Source organism: Canis lupus, chromosome 21 (genome assembly GCF_003254725.2).
Source record: "Canis lupus dingo isolate Sandy chromosome 21, ASM325472v2, whole genome shotgun sequence".
In the NCBI taxonomy this organism is placed as follows: domain Eukaryota; kingdom Metazoa; phylum Chordata; class Mammalia; order Carnivora; family Canidae; genus Canis; species Canis lupus.
Window position 1 is genome coordinate 47,354,800 of NC_064263.1, and position 4,915 is coordinate 47,359,714.

The 4,915-nt window shown below is 39.0% G+C and overlaps 1 pseudogene; it reads left to right on the top strand.

The window, feature by feature from the left end:
* The first annotated feature begins 3,221 nt into the window (after positions 1–3,221).
* On the top strand, positions 3,222–3,952 carry LOC112667977 (RNA transcription, translation and transport factor protein-like; annotated as a pseudogene).
* Positions 3,953–4,915: the final 963 nt, after the last annotated feature.

Consider the following 4,915-nt stretch of genomic DNA (forward strand, 5'->3'; position numbering starts at 1 on the left):
TGATGCCTATGAAATGAACCTCCTTTAAAAAACAATAATGATAACAGGGTTCAGAGATCTCCTGTGTGGTGAACATATGGAGAGAGTGGCCTACCTTGACAGGGCAAATAAGCTCCCTGTCTCCCCTGAATACCTTGTCCTATGCATCTGACTTGTATCCTTCATCATAAACCAGTAAATGTGTGTTTCTTTGTGTTCTGTGAGCCTTTCTAGGAAATCATGGAACCCAGAGAAGGGAGTGTAGGAACCCTCAATTTGTAGTTAGCAGAAAAGAAGTGTGGGTGGCCTGGGAACCCCATTTGTAAACAGTATCTAAAGTGAGAGAATTCTTATGGGACTGAGCCTTTTAACTTATGGGGTCTGATTAACTCTGGGCACTTAGCGTTAGAATTGAACAAACTAAATTGTTAGATACTCAGAGTCAGAGAATCAGAGAATGGGAGCACTGAAGAATAGGTGGTTGGTGTCAAAAGACACTCCAAACTATGAGCTTTATACTAAGGAAAATATTTTACAGGCTTTTGGACTCTTCAGTCACAGACAGCAACTGCCTTTGGAATACACAGGGGTCCCACTTCACTAGCACCACCTACATAGGTATTTTAGAATATACATGAAGAGGAAGGAGACATTGCATTTTAGGGGTTCTTCTTCCTCTTTGGACCAGGCATTTTATTGGAAGATTTCCAGGAGGGAATCAATTTTAATACTTTCAATAATATCAAGTTGTATTTTATTATATTTTATTATGTGGGGAATTAAATATGAGACCCAGAAAAAATGAGGAAATACGTAATCAAGAATAATGAAGGTGGGATCCCTGGGTGGCGCAGCGGTTTGGCGCCTGCCTTTGGTCCAGGGCGCGATCCTGGAGACCCGGGATCGAATCCCACATTGGGCTCCCGGTGCGTGGAGCCTGCTTCTCCCTCTGACTATGTCTCTGCCTCTCTCTCTCTCTCTCTCTCTCTGTGACTATCATAAATAAATAAAAATTAAAAAAAAAAAAAGAATAATGAAGGTGTGGTTGGGACTTTGGTATGTCTAATAACAGTGCAGTAAAAGATCGTGTGTGATAAGATAATGTGTCCATCCCACCATTCTCTCTTCTGCCTCAGAAACGGTCCTAAGTCATGGAATAGCAAAAAGCATTCCTTTATCCACAAATTCATTTGCTCATAGTCATAAATGTCCTTACCTGCTATACATCAATCGAAAAAGGGGTTCTGATTTGATTAACCCAGTGACAGAAAAAAAGGCCATTATCCATGTTAGATAAATGACAAATATAGTACAGGCAGATGCTGTACCATAGTCCCAAGGAAAGTGTGTCAGTTTTAGCTTCAATGGAGAAGTCTAAAGGTCGACTATAGGATGTGTGTTGTATCAGCCAGACAGGAGACTAATCTGAATGGATTTACAGTCCTTCCTAACATGCCTTCATTAAGTAAGCATTTCAACAGAGGCATCTTAATTATGGCCAAATTAAACTATGCTATAGGGTAGTCAAATGGGTAGGGAGACCCTGGCTTAAATATACTATTTACCAAATCTGGTGTGAATGTCCAATGACTATGGTGATTACGTGCCTTGGAAAAGAACTGGAACTTTCAAAAGAATGAACAATTCAAGACTTATCTTTAGTTTTCTTATGCCAGCATCCCTTTCTCTATTTCTTTCCATGTAACTCACTGTTTTTTACCTGGTCCCTTGATGGATATTTTCCTGTAAATAGTACAACAGATGAAGCCTTAAGGTCAACATCTATGTTATTTGTTTTATGTATTTCAAGAGAATGATAGCCTGTTTTTAACAATGCAATTTTGATAGAAGGACAACTTATTTTGTTTCTTGTTTTTTTTTTTTTTTTTTTCTTTTCAATTGCTAGTTTCCCATACCTTTGCTTTTTCTCCCTTGTTAGTCATTTTGAGCATAGTTAATAATGCAGCTCTGGATAAAGGGAATCAGCAACCCTAAGCAAGCTCTGGAGAGTTATTTTCTGTGTTTCCCAGTCACCTATTAATATGGAGCCATCTTGCAATGATGTGCCACCTCACCTTAACAGATGCATGGGAGGTGTAAATAAAAATGCCTAAAACTGCCTTTTTTTTTTTTTTTACTCTTGTAACCAATTAGTAAGTAAGCACTAAATATACACTTTTATATTTAGTGCTAAATTTTTAAAGGTGTAATGAATATATAGAGGGCAACTAAAATAATAAATACTAAGAATATATTCAGGGTTACTATCAAAGAAATGTTTATTGAAACAACCTTGAATTAACAATATTAAAATAAAAAAAAAATACTAGGGGCATCTGGATGGTACAGTCAGTTAAGTGTCCAAATCTTGGTTTCGGCTCAGGTCATGATCTCAGGGTCTTGAGATGGAGCCCGCATTGTGGTCTGTCCAGCCAGGAGTGGCTCGAGATTGCCTCTCCCTCTGCCCCTTTCCCTCCCCGCTCTCACCCTTTCTCTCCCTCTCCCTCTGCCACCGCCCCCATGCTCTCTCCCTCTGCCCCTCCTCCCGGAAATCTCTCCTCTCTCTCCCTCTGCCCCTCTCCCCACTCTCTCTCCCTCTGCCCCTCCTCCCAGAAATCTCTCCTCTCTCTCCCTCTGCTCTTCCTCCCCACTCTCGTCTTTTCTTCTCCCTCTGCCCCTCTCCCCACTCTCTCTCCCTCTGCCCCTCCTGCTCCTGCTTGCTGTCTCTAGAATAAATAAATAAATATTTGAAAATAATATTAATAATAACAATAAAATACTATCAATAATTATAATACTCATTGCAAAAAGTTGTAATGAAATTGAAGAATAGATACAGTACTACTGATATCATAAAGTCGTGTAAACTTTTTAAAAGACAAACTGCTACATGCCAAAAGTCATAAAACATTCCCCCGTGCATTTTACTATACACTTGTAACTCAACAGAACTCAAAATAGTTAATGCATAGAGATGCTCATCCAGGTATTATCTATTGTCAAAAGGGAAGACAAATGACTGGAAGCAACTAGAGTACAGAGTATTAGTAACTAGTATTAGTGAAACTTCAAACTTATCACCCTGTCGTCATTAAGTGTGTAAGTAACATGAAGACTAATGGGACTCAAGGTACCATTCTGGAAAAATCATGTGCAGGTCTTGTGCATCCCAGGTGCCAGCATTACTCACTCCTCCTGGCCTCTCTTCTCCCGGCCAAAGTCTGGGGACCAGAGCGGGGACCATGTTCTGACACAGGCTGGTGGCCCTCAATTAACCACAAGCCTAATGGCTTCAACTGCAAAGATGAAACAGAATGTAGAAACCTTAATGTTCGGCTTGAAGACTAGAAAATCACATACTATGAGACTGAAGACAGAAGTGATTTAAGAAACATTCACAGCACGGACTGGCCCAAGTTCCTGAAAAGTTATCTCAGAGATGTGAACTCTCTTTCCAAGATTCAAGATCTGACAAGAAGCAAATGACTGGCTTTTTGGTTTAGATGTTAGACTTGAATATGCAGACAATGCTGTAGAATACAAGGAGTTGGTATCTGATAATACAAAAGATGCTGAAATGCAGCTAAAAGTGCAGAGCCACTGATCAATTTGGATGTAAATAATCTCGATTTTAAGGCTGGCGTAATGGCTTTGTCCAACCTTCTTCAGATTCAGCATCATGATTACCCGGTAACGCTTAAGGCAATTCGCATTTTGGTCCGGATGCTCCTGACAAAGGAGGCAGTTGCTAAAGCAAATCAAATCAAAGAGGGCTTGCCTGTTGTTTAAGACAAACATTTTCCTGGTTTTGACAGAGGAGATGCAGTTCTTAAGGAAGCTGCTCAAATTCTGTGGTTGCTGCATATGGAAGAGCTGAGAGCTACAGACAAAAATTCATGAAGCTATAGGAGCTGTTCAGGCAATTATTGTTGATCCAAAGACAGACCGCAGACCGGGGAAAGTTGGACGATGAACATTTTATGATTTTAGCTTCTCACCTCCTTGGCACAGTTGGGAACCCTGCATGTGTTTGGAACTCTGGCATGTGTTTGGAAAACAAATGTCACATTTTTGAGGGAGGGATCCTAGAATATTGACTTTTTAGAGATTTACCATAGTTGCTTTTTTTTAATTAAGTGCAGGAAAGTGGAAAAAAATAAAATGTTACAAAATAATAAAATATATACATAAAATAATATAGCATATATACATAAAATGTAATTGTACAATGGCTGCATCTATAGAGGCTTACCAGGAACCAGACACTGTGCTGAGCCCTTTATGCAGATTATCACAATTAATCCTTACAACATGTTACAGACGTCAACAATATTTTGTCCCTATTTATCAGACGCGAGCGATTATAGCTGTTACTGTCATGATGTGAACTAAGCCAATCTGACTTTCACAGGTGTGGGTTCTTTTTGGGTGAGATTGGTAACTTATTATGACTATATTTCTCTGTCCTAACAGATTCACTACCATCTGGTATGTTTTAATGAGATTTAAATTTAGCTTGAATTTTGTTACATCTGGAGATATTTATCAGTGAGAAGGTGTACACACCTATACAAACATATATACACACAGAAGGTCCACATCCTCTTCTTGTAAAACAAGTCTCTGTTCTCTTTCTTACAGAACACGGAAATATCCTTTGAATAATAAGCAGATGCAACAATACTATAATGGTAGGTTTAGCAAATGTTCTGGTCTTTTCGGGGAAGAATTACCTTTAAGGTAATCCAATCAGATCCAATCTGATTCCAAAGCAAAGAGCTCCACTCTAAGGATCTAGGAAGTTATTTGGATTTTTTTTGGCAGAAGTCTGTATAAAACCTTTATTAACAATCCACATATCTTGACTACCAGAAATCTCTTCACAGAAAATTATTTCTCATGTCATTTAGTAATTAAGGAACAGTCAAGTTAAGAC